Raw genomic sequence first — 12,541 nt, forward strand, 5'->3', positions numbered from 1 at the left:
CCATAAAATACCTAGGAATAAATCTAACCAAAGAAGTGAAAAATCTATACACTGAAAACTATAGAAAGTTTATGAAAGAAATTGAAGACACAAAAAAATGGAAAAATATTCCATGCTCCAGGATAGGAAGAGCAAATATTGTTAAAACGTTAATACTGCCCAAAGCAATCTACATATTCAATGCAATCCCTATCAAAATAATACCAGCATTCTTCACAGAGCTAGAACGAAGAATCCTAAACTTTGTATGGAACCAGAAAAGACCCCGAATAGCCAAAGCAATCTTGAAAAAGAAAACCAAAGCAGGAGGCATCACAATCCTGTGGTTCAAGCTGTATTACAAAGCTGTCATCATCAAAACAGTATGGTACTGGCACAAGAACAGACACTCGGACCAATGGAACAGAATAGAGAACCCAGAAATGGACCCAGAAACTATGGCCAACTCATCTTTGACAAAGTAGGAAAGAATATCCAATGGAATAAAGACAGTCTCTTTAACAAGTGGTACTGGTAAAACCAGACAGCAACATGCAGAAAAATGAACCTGGACCACTTTCTAACACCAGACACAAAAGTAAACTCAAAATGGATGAAAGACCTAAATATAAGACAGGAAGCCATCAAAGGCTTTTCTAGAGAAGCCTTTTCTAGAGAAGAAAGCAGACAAAAACCTCTTTGACCTTGGCCACAGCAACGTCTTACTCAACACATCTCTGGAAGCAAGGGAAACAAGCAAAAATGAACTATTGGGACCTCATCAAAATAAAATTGATGCAAAATTTAGCAAAACTAAAAGGCAACCAACAGAATGGGAGAAGAGATTTGCAAATGACATATCAGATAAAGGGTTAGTATCCAACATTTGTAAAGAACTCATCAAACTCAATACCCAAAAAACAAAGAACCCAGTTAAGAAATGGGCAGATGACATGAATAGGCACTTCTCCAAAGAAGACATCCAGATGGCCAAGCAACACATGAAAAAATGCTCAACATCACTTATCATCAGGGAAATACAAATCAAAACCACAATGAGACACCACCTCACACCTGTCAGAATGGCTAACATCAACAACTCAGGTAACAACAGATGTTGGTGAGTATGCGGAGAAAGAGCATCTCTTTTGCATGCTGGTGGGAATGCAAACTGGTGCAGCCCCTCTGGAAAACAGTATGGAGGTTCCTCAAAAAAAAAAAAATTAAAAACAGGGGGCTCCTGTGTGGCTTAGTCCAGAGCCTGGAGCCTGTTTCAGTCTGTGACTCCCTCTCTCTCTGACCCTCCCCTGCTCACGCTGTCTCTCTCTCTCTCTCCTAAAAATAAATAAAACATTTTAAAAAAATTAAAAACAGAACTATCCTATGACTCAGCAATTGCACTACTAGGTATTTATCCAAGGGACACAGGTGTGCTGCTTCGAAGGGACACATGCACCCCAATGCTTATAGCGGCACTATCCACAATAGCCAAAGTATGTAAAGAGCCCAAATGTCCATCAATGGATGAATGGATAAAGAAGATGCGGTATATATATATATTATTTGGCCATCAAAAAGAATGAAATCTTGGGGCGCCTGGGTGGCTTAGTCGGTTAAGCGTCCGACTTTCGCTTGGGTCATGATCTCGCGGTTCGTGGGTTCGAGCCCCGCGTCGGGCTCTGTGCTGACTGCCAGCTCAGAGCCTGGAGCCTGTTTCAGAGTCTGTGATTCCCTCTCTCTCTGACCCTCCCCTGCTCATGCTGTCTCTCTCTCTCCTAGAAATAAATAAAAATATTAAAAAATAAAGAATGAAATCTTACCATTTGCAACTATGTGAATGGAACTGGAGGGTATTATGCTAAGCGAAATTAGTCAGTCAGAGAAAGACAAATATCAAATGACTTCACTCCTATGAAGACTTTAAGATACAAAATAGATGAACATAAGGGAAGGGAAGCAAAAATAATATAAAAACAGGGAGGGGGACAAAGGATAAGAGACTCTTAAATACAGAGAACAAACAGAGGGTTGCTGGAGGGGGTGTGGGGGGAAGGGGCTAAATGGGGAAGGGGCATCAAGGAATCTACTCCTGAAACCATTGTTGCACTCGATGCTAACTAACTTGGATGTAAATAAAAAAAAATAACAAATTTATTTAAAAAATTTTTTTTGTCTTTTTATTTTATTTTGAGAGACAGAGACAGAGAGCGAGCAAGGGAGGGGCAGAGAGAAAGGGAGACACACAGAACCTGAAGCAGGCTCCAGGCTCTGAGCTGTCAGCACAGAGCCCAACGCGGGGCTTGAATCCACGGACTGTGAATCATGACCTGAGCCAAAGTCGGACATTTAACTGACTGAGCCACCCAGGCGCCCCAAGAAATAACAAGTTTAGAAAAAAAAGAAAAGTAATTAAATAAAATGTACCATGTGATGATTTGATATACATACATATTGCGGAATGGTTACTTAATCAATTTTTAATGGTCCTGTTCAATGGCATTAAGAACACTCACGCTGTTGTACAGCCATCTCTCCCATCCATCTCCAGAACCTTCTCATCTTACCCAAATGGAACTCTGTCCCCATGAAATACTGACTCTGCACCCCCTCCCCAAGCTCCTGGCTCCCACTATCTGCTTCCCGTCTCTATGGATGGGACTCCTCTAGGGACCTCATAGAAGAGGAATCCTACAGGGGTGCCCGGGTGCCTCAGTCGGTTAAGCATCTGACTTCAGCTCAGGTCATGATCTCATAGTTTGTGAGTTTGAGCCCCGCGTCGGGCTCTGTGCTGACAGCTCAGAGCCTGGAGCCTGTTTCGGATTCTGTGTCTCCCTCTTTCTCTCCCCCTCTCCCGTTCCTGCTCTCTTCTCTCTCTCTCAAAAAAAAAAAAAAAAAAACATTAAAAATTTTTTTAAAATAAAAGAAGAGGAATCCTACAGTATCTGGGTCATTTCACTGAGTATAATGTCCTCAAAGTTCATCAACGTTGTAATATGTGTCAAAATTTCCTTCCTGTTTGGCCGGATCACAGTCCATTGTATGGATGGACCGTGTTTGGTTCGCCTGTTCACCTGTCGATGGACACTTGGGTTGTTTCCACCTGTGGCCACTGTGAATCATGCTGCTGAGAACGTGGATATTTGCGTATCCATTCGAGCCCCTGCTCTCAGTTCTTTTGGGTCAGACCCAGGAGGGCAGCTGCTGGCCCACAATGTTTAAGTGTTTGAGGATCAGAACTGTCTCCCACAGGGCACCTGGGTGGCTCAGTCAGTTAAGTGTCTGACTTTAGCTCAGGTCATGATCTCACATTTGTGAGTTCAAGTCCCGTGTCGGGCTCTGTGCTGACAGCTCAGAGCCTGGAGCTGCTTTGGATTCAATGTCTCCCTCTCTCTCTGCCCCTCCCTCACTCGTGCTGTTTCTGTCTCAATAATAAATAAAAACATTAAAAAAATTTTTTATGTTTGCACATATAGGAGGATTAGGAGGAACTTAACAAAGGACCGTGGGGGAGAAGAAGGGGGGAAACAGTGGGGGAGAGGGAGGGAGGCAAACCATGAGAGACTCTTGAATACTGAGAGCAAACTCAGTACTGATGGGTGTGGGGGGTGAGGGGGGAGATGGGCATGGAGGAGGGCGCTTGTGGGGATGAGCACTGGGTGTTATATAGAAACCAACTTGACAATAAACTATTTGTAAAATAATAATAATAATAATAAAATTGTAAAAAAAATTTTTTTAAAGTATCTCCCACAGCAGCTACCTGCCCCGTTTTGTTTTCATTATTTTCAAATTTATTATTTTTTTTATGTTTTTTATTTATTTCTAGGAGAGAGAGAGAGACAGTGTGAGCAGGGGAGGGTCAGAGAGAGAGGGAGTCACAGACTGAAACAGGCTCCAGGCTCTGAGCTGGCAGCCAGCACAGAGCCGGACGCGGGGCTCGAACCCACGAACCGCGAGATCATGACCTAAGTGAAAGTCGGACGCTTAACCGACTAAGCCACCCAGGCGCCCCTCAAATTTATTATTTTTAAATATTTATTTATTTTTGAGAAAGAGAGAGAGAGAGACAGAGTGTGAGTAGGTGAGGGGCAGAGAGAGAAGGAGATACAGAATCAGAAGCAGGCTCCAGGCTCTGAGCTGGCAGCCAGCACAGAGCCGGACGCGGGGCTCGAACCCACGAACCGCGAGATCATGACCTAAGTGAAAGTCAGACGCTTAACCGACTAAGCCACCCAGGCGCCCCTCAAATTTATTATTTTTAAATATTTATTTATTTTTGAGAAAGAGAGAGAGAGAGACAGAGTGTGAGTAGGTGAGGGGCAGAGAGAGAAGGAGATACAGAATCAGAAGCAGGCTCCAGGCTCTGAGCTGTCAGCACAGAGCCCAACGTGGGGCTCGAACCCATGAATTGCAAAATGATGACCTGAGCCGAAGCTGGAGGCTTAATCGAGTGAGCCCCCGGGGCACCCCTACCTGCTCCATTTTACATTCCCACCAGCCGTGCACAAGGTCTAGTTTCTCCGCATCCCTGCCAACACTGGGTACTTTCCTTGATGTCTGCATGAGCCCTCCGGGTGGGGCTGAGGCGGCCGGCACTGGCATTTCCACTCCTTGTCTTCCATAAGCGTGGAGTGATCATCCATGACCTTCTAGCTTCCGGCAGTCCCCGATGAGACTGTTCTCCTGGGAAGTCCTCTTCATCTTCAAAGTCATGACACTTCAGATGTGGCAGGCATGTGTCCCTCTGGGGGCGTGTTACTGGGGGGAGGGGGAGGTGTGAGAGTCAGGAGCCCTTTCCTCTGGCGACACAGGTCCATCTTCAGCTGGGGAAATGCTTGCCGGCTATTGCTCAGGAGCTCTGTCTGTCTGTCATGGGAGTCAGTCCTTCCCACGCGGAGGCTCCTGCCTTGGACCTCAAAGGGCCTTTGCAAGGCAGCCTTACCTCCACCGCTCCCCCTGGCCAGCTATCTGGTGTCAGCAATGCCCACCCTTCCTCCCGCGGAGGCAAGTGACAGCTCGGCCACACGATAGCTAAGCCCCGTCTGCAGCCCTGAGATGACTCCTCATTCTGTCCTCAGAGCTCCCCGTCACATCCTGTGGATGTGGTCTTCCCGTCCTCTCGGGCTTCATAGCAGTCAGTCCCCTGCGACACTTGTCCCTGTGCTTGGGTTCATCCCCGGTGGCTGCTTCTGTCGGGAGCTGTCATCTCCACGGCTTCTCTATTCTGTCCACTGTCCCTTCAGTACTCGGGCTGGTGGGGTGAAAGGTGACAATGGCAACGATGGAAGCCTAACGATGAATCCAGAGTCAAAGACTACATTTTGTATAATCCCATTTATTTACTAATTTTTTATTTTATTTTTTTAAAGGACTTTCTACACCCAACATGGAGTTTGAACTCACAACCCTGAAATCACAGGTTGCACACTCCAGGGTCGGGCTCAGCGGGTTAGGCGTCCAACTCTGGGTTTTGGCTCAGGTCATGATCTCACGGCTCATTTGTTCAAGCCCTGAGTCGATCTCTGCACTGACAGCGTGGAGCCTGCTTGGGATTCTCTCTCCACCCCCCACCCTCCCTGCTCCTCCCCTACTCACTCTCTCTCTCTCAAAATAAATAAATAAACTTAACAAAATTTTTTTACATTTATTTAAAAAAAATTTTTTTTAATGTTTTATTTATTTCTAGGAGAGAGAGAAAGAGACAGCGTGAGCAGGGGAGGGTCAGAGAGAGAGGGAGTCACAGACTGAAACAGGCTCCAGGCTCTGAGCTGGCAGTCAGCACAGAGCCCGACGCGGGGCTTGAACCCACGAACCGCGAGATCATGACCCAAACGAAAGTCGGACGCTTAACCGACTAAGCCACCCAGGCGCCCCTTTTTACATTTATTTTTGAGAGACAGAGTGAGACAGAGCATGAGCGGGTGAGGGGCAGAGAGAAAAGGAGACACGGAATCTGAAGCAGGCTCCAGGCTGTGAGCAAGTGTGCAGCACAAAGCCTGACGTGGGGCTCGAACCCACAAGCTGTGAGATCATGACCTGAGCCGAAGTTGGATACTCAACCGACTAAGCCACCCAGGCGCCCCAATAAATAAACTTTTAAAAATAATTTTTATTGGGGCACCTGGGTGGCTTAGTCGGTTAAGCATCCAACTTTCGCTTAGGTCATGATCTTGCGGTTGGTGGGTTCGAGCCCCGCGTCGGGCTCTGTGCTGACTGCCAGCTCAGAGCCTGGAGCCTGTTTCAGAGTCTGTGACTCCCTCTCTCTCTGACCCTCCCCTGCTCACGCTGTCTCTCTCTCTCCTAGAAATAAATAAAAAAAAAAATTAAAAAAATTAAAAAAAAAAAAGAGTTGCACACTGCACTGACTGAGCCAGCCAGATTCACCCTCTGTGATTCTATTTATGTGAAATGGCAAATCCATAGAGACAGAAAGAAGTTTCGGTTGCCAGGGGCTGAGGGAGGGATGATGGGTACAAGGTCATTTTGGGATGATAGAAATACCTTGGAACTAGATAGGGTGTTGGCTGCACAAAGTCTGAATGTACTAAATGGCACTGAATCGTCTACTTTAAAATGGTTGCTTTTTTTTTTCTTTTTAAGGTTTTTTTTTTAAATCATCTCTGCACTCAACATGAGGCTCAAACCCACAACCCTGAGATCCAGAGTCGCACACTCCACCCACCGAGCTAGCCAGGCGTCCCTAATGTGGTAAATTTCATGTTATATGGATTTTACTTTAATTAAAAAAAAAAAACACAGTAAAAAACCAGATAGTCATTGTGAAGCACTTCTTAGTTTGCAAGTAAAATAAATTTTTTAAATTGTGTGTTTTTTTTTAATGTTTATTTTGGGGGAGACAGAGAGACAGAGTGCAAGCAGGGCAGGGGCAGAGAGAGGGAGACACAGAATCCAAAGCAGGCTCTAGGCTCCAAGTTGTCACCACGGAGCCCCATGCGGGGCTCGAACCCACAAAGTGTGGGATCATGACCTGGGCCGAAATCAGACGTTTAACCGACTGAGCCACCCAGGTGCCATGCAACAAGGTACAGAGGTGCTAACATCTGTGTTCATTGTTAAAGAGAAAAGAATATATGTATACGTATCAGACATGGGACTCCGCTCTCACCCCTTGCCCAGCAGACTGAGGTTTGGGGCTTTGTGGCCTGAGTTCAGATCTGCCTGTGTTTACTGGCTGTGGGGCTGGGGTGAGTGACTTGGGGACTCTGTGACTCAGTTTTCCCACCTGTGTAATGGGAAGATAGATAGCAAAGGCTCCTAAGGGGGCCGTTAGGAGGGTCTGGCCTAGCACACAGTGTGTACTCCATGAATTGGCGGGGAGGGGACTTGTTATGCCCAGAGAACCAGACAGGGAAGCCCTAGGGGTCCATCTGCTCTCTCTCTGCCCTTCCTGGCCTGGGCCTGACCTTCCCTGGGTCTCCTCCTGGCCCTCCAGGACCCACCTCCCCAGCCTCATTCCCAGGCATGAGGCCAAACTCCCCGCCCAGCGGCTTCCTGTGCTCACACAAAGAGAGCTCTGTCCTCGGGCCACCCGGCCTGGGCGGGCACAGCGCCCCACACGGCAGAGACTGCAGGCGCCCCGCCCCCCATGTTTCTTTGTCTGCCCCGTCTCCATCCCTTCCTCGGGCCCAGGCTAATGAACACTGGGGAGTCTCCTGGCCCCGGACACACACAGTGGAGTCCTGTCTGTGGGAGGGGACTTGGGGACCGCACAGAAAGTTGTGGGGAGGCGGGGGCGTGTGGGAATAACTCAGACATTCCATCATGACCTCAACACGGTGACAACGGTGTGGGGTGCTCAGCATAACAGGGACAGGTGACAATGAATAGGAACCAGGGATGATGGACAGACAGTGTGACGGCAACAGGTGACAAGGAGGAGACAGTGTGACAGCAACAGGTGCCAATGAGGAGATAGGCTGATGGCGACAGATGACACTGTAATAAAAGAACCCCCCCCCCGGGAATAGTTGTAACGTTGGTAGGGAGGCTGGGATATGGTGATAAAGGACAATAAGGAGACAGTGTGTGGAGATGACAGGTGGCAGTGGGGGGGGGCAGTGTGGCAGTGAGAGAGGACAACTTAGGACAGTCTCTGATGGTGATGGAAGGCGGCAGGAAGATGTCGGGTGTGGCGGGAAAGGGGTGATGACAAGTTGGGAACAACACAGCATACAGGACCTTTGCCATCTATGTGGCCATCAGGTGACTCAGTGACCTTCCCTAGGTCTGGGACATGAGCCCCTCACGAGTCACATCCCATAACAGAACCTCTAGACAGCAGATCCCATTTTCCAGGTGGGGACACACGCCCCCACACTCCTCCCGCCAGTCACCCCCGCCCCCCACTCTGACAGCTGCTGGCGCTGGAAGAAGTCGGGGCCCCCTTGGACTCTGTTTTGCCGAGGCGGTGCTGATTTCCAGTGTCTCAAGCATCATCCGAGCCTGGGGAGCAAGAGGGAAGGGAAAGTGTCTTTGTGGCCCCAGATCTGTGGGTGACTCGGGCGTCGCTCTGCTGGCTGTGGAACCCCCAGCTCGGGTCTGCAGCCTCCTGGGGGATCTGGGCGCAACCAAGGGCCCTTTCTGCGGAGGGTGATTTCTACTGCTCGCAGTGCAAGAACGCTGGCGCTCTGGGTGATGGTTCGATTGTTACCGGGTCACAACGTCACAGCCACAAGGTGTAGAGATGACAGGGGACAACATGAATGTGACAGGCAGCAAAATAACCAGAAGACAGCAAGGGGTTCTGCTGACGGGTGACAATGAGAGGGTGACAGCACTGGGTGACAGTGACGGGAGACCTTGTAAAAGGGTGCTGGTCATGCTGCAACATTGGCAGGGACACTGGGAGTGCTCTGCCCCGTATGATGGCCTTGGCGTGGCCCTGGGCTGCTGATCGGCAGGGGGAGCCTAAACGCCCTTCCAGACAGTGTGATGTAATGGAGCGTCCACGTAGGTAACACTTTCAGTGTGACATCAGTAAGGAGCAGCAGTATAAAACCTTGCAGGATGTGACGGGGCGGGGGGCAGTGGACAATGACAAGTGCCTGTCGCTGTGTGCGTGCCAGACACACTTGTTGGCTGAAGAGCAGCTCAGCGTAGACCTTGACAAAGGAGCCTGGGAAGAGGCGACAGACGTGTCCCCAGAGACTGGCTCATCCACGACAGCCCCTGGCCCTCCCTCACTAGAATCCGACCTGTCGCTGCTATTCCAGTTGACCCTGGGGCTCCTTCCCTGGCAACCCCCCCCCCCCAGGGATCCCATTTCCTCTGCCAGGATGACTCGAATCTTGTCCCTGAGGTTTCCCTCTGTCTCGTGCTCCCCCAGCCCAGTTCTACCCCCACAGCACAACTTCTGGGGCGACTTCCCTTCCTTTCCTCTGTTCCCTCAAAACTCCAGCCTCATTCAATTCCTGTTCTCCATGCTCTTTTGTCTCCAGACCTTTACCTGAGCTGTTTCTTCTGCTTATCTTTCCTTCCCCTTTTCTGACCTGCTCCTTTCTACTGACCCCCCAAGGCTCCCATCCTCAAACAGAATGCTCCTTTCCTCCTCTCCCCAATCCTGGGGATCCCTCTCTCCTGCCCAGGAATGTTGGAGTCCAGATCTGTCTCCTGGGACCCACACGGGGAGATTATGAGTATCTCCCTCATACGGTTTTTAGTTCCCGAATGAGATAATGTGCACCACACGCTTAGCACCAAGCCTGGCACGTAAGTATCCAATAAATATTAGCTCAATTTATTTTTACTATTTATTTATTACCTCTTCGAAGTGCTGTGATGGAGACATGATCAGCACAGTCAGCTTGGCAATTTAAGAGGGTAAACTAACAATTTGGGAAAAGGGAGGGGCTTTTAGAGCTGGGCTCTGTCAGATGCATAGGAGTTTGCTGAGTGGCATTAACAGTTTCAGGTCCACCAAACAGCTCTGACTCGGTCCCCACTCTAAGGGTCACTGGTGGTGTCTGTTCTCAAAGGTGGAAAAGTAGTGGGCGAAACCTATAAATTTTCACTCCGAGCGTATAGTCCAAACAGGTAACCAAAATTCTGAAGTCTGGGCCCGTTTGGCAGGTAGAGAAACTGAGGCTCAGAAAGTCTAGACCTTTTGGATTCTTAAACTCTTCGTTTTGAGAATCAGATGTAATATGTGGACCTCCTCCTCAGGAAGAGCATCTTTGCCCCATGTTTTGACTACATTCTTAGGGACCCCCGGACCTTAGTTTAGTTAAGAACTCAGGCTCCAGGCGTGGCCAGGTGAGTTTCCAACGTCACTCTTGGAATTCTCCTAGCCCGAGGGAAGGGGAGGTGGCTTGGGACGACGAAGGACGGCCTCCTAGGTGAGTCCCGCGACCTCGCGGCCTGGCTTTATTTCCGGCCACCCCAAATCGGCCGCCCCAATCGGAGCCCCACCTCGGGGCCACCTCCAGATCAATTCCTATCCGCAAACGCGGTTTCGGGAGCCCAATCTCCTCCAGTCCCGGAGTGGCCTGAGCCCTCCGTCCCCCCCCCGCCCCCCACATCTAACCTCTCAACCCCGGCCTGAGTTCTGGGTACTCTCCCTCCGGTTTCTCCAGCCCCTCCGAGTCTCACCCGCGGCCTCGGGCCCTCCTCCCCAGCTCCAGCCCCTCCCCCCGGCCCGCATCCGAGCCCCCGGCCCCCGCCCCGGGAGCTTCGAGGTGCAAACGCGCCCTTCCCCGACTCCTCCCGCCCCCAACTCCCCCCCTCACCACCACGAGCGGCGGCTCCGGGCTGCGAGCGCGGCGGGGTCGGCCTCTCGGTGCGCCTTCCCGCCCCGGGCCCCCCGGCGCCGCGCGAGCCGGCCCCCCAGCGCGGAGCCCCCGCGTCCGCCCGCCGTGCCCGCCTCCACGCGCGCCGGCTCGCAGGTTGGTGAGCGCGGGGCCGCCGGGGCGCCAGCGGGGACGGGGGGCGGGGGAGGCCGGGGCCCGGGAGGGGGAGGGGGAGGGGATTCCTTTGTTCGCGGCCGCGGCCCCGGGCCCACCCGCTCCCCTCTGCGCGCGGGATGGGGGCGCGGGCGGCGGGAGGGCCCGACCCGCAGGTGAGGGCGGAGCCGAGCGCGGTCGCGGCCCGGGGTGGGGGGTGCGGGGAGGGGGGGCCTTCGGTCCGCGGCCCTGCGGGTGGAGAGCGCGGCCGGCGGGCCCCCTCCTCGTCCGCGGAGCCCCGGACCGCTCGCTTCCCGCCCGCGCCGTGCGCGCCTTCCCGGCTCATTCATTCGAGCACCTCCCGGGCGCGGGGCGCGGAGGCGGGGGCGGGGAGGGGGTGCCGGGTCCGGCCGGGCCAGAGCCCCCCGGGGCGGAGGGGGCGGGGAGCGAGGCCGCGTGGGCCCCCGGCGGCGTCCTCCCCGCGTCGACTGAAGTGGGACAGCTTGGAAGCCAGAAAGGGGTGCTTCTTCCCAGCGAGGCTGAGTCTTCTCCGACGCTCGGCCAAAATTGACAAGACTCTCCCTTCCCCCGAGGGCCTTGGGACCATCTGGCCAGTCTCTCTTGTCACTCCCAGGCCCAGAGAGGGCCGGCTACCGGCCCAATGGCACACAGCATCCTGCCTGCACGTTCCCTACCCAGGACCAGTTCTTCTCCCTGGTCTGGGAAGTAGGACCTGAAAGGGTCCCCCAGAAGGCCATTTAGTCTGTCTCCTGCCCTCCGAGTGGTCAGCTTCACCTCCATTTCCTGCCTCCTGTCCTTCTAGGTCCTGGAGAGGGCCAGCCACCTCCTCAGAGGGGGAGTCCTCCCCCCTCCCCCCCAGCACTCACCCACCCCTAGCCCCTCACTAACTGTGTGATGGCCTTAATTTGCTCATCGTGAATTGGACACAAAAGCTATCCCTTCCCCGCTGGGGAGAAGGAGTGCCCCGCCCTGATGTGCATTTGCGCTTCTCTCTCCCGCCCCCTTGGGTCGGTCCTCCGCGTGGGTCCTCCCAGCCAGAATTCTGGGAGTCTCCTCGATGCCTCCTGCCTCCCTTGGACCCAGCTTCCAATTCCTGGTGACTCCGCCTCCTTATTATTCCTGGAATTCTGTCGTCTCCCCCCTCTGGACCCCCGCCTCCTCACCTGCACCCTTCCTCCCTGGCCCCTGCAAGCCCTTCCACATCCCCACCCAACACCCATTCTGCCTTTGTTCCTCCTACTCCAAGCCCTTTAAGGGTTCTCCATCGCCCTGGACCCGCAAGTAGAAGTTACGCTACACAGTGCACCCCTGCAACACCCGTCCCTCCTCCCCCCACTTACCGCTCCACACTCCTCCCGTCTGTGCTCTCACTGTGCACGCTGCTCCCAGCACCCTTCTCTCAGCTAACTCTATCTGAGCCGTCACACCTCCTCCAAGAAGCCTGCCCTGACTCTTCACCTGGTTCCGGGTCAGGCTGGGTCCCTCCCTTGTCCCCCGACCCTGCCCCCAGCCATCCCTGCCTCCTGGTTCTCCTGGGTACTCTGCTGGGGTCGACTCTCTGCTTCCTCTCCGCAGCCTCTGAGGGACACATCATGGTTCTGAAAGGCCTGTGCTCAGCAAGGAGAAGGGCTGGTGCTCTCACC

This window comes from Hyaena hyaena, unplaced genomic scaffold (genome assembly GCF_003009895.1).
Source record: "Hyaena hyaena isolate Hyena2069 unplaced genomic scaffold, ASM300989v1 scaffold_396, whole genome shotgun sequence".
NCBI classification, from domain to species: Eukaryota; Metazoa; Chordata; class Mammalia; order Carnivora; family Hyaenidae; genus Hyaena; species Hyaena hyaena.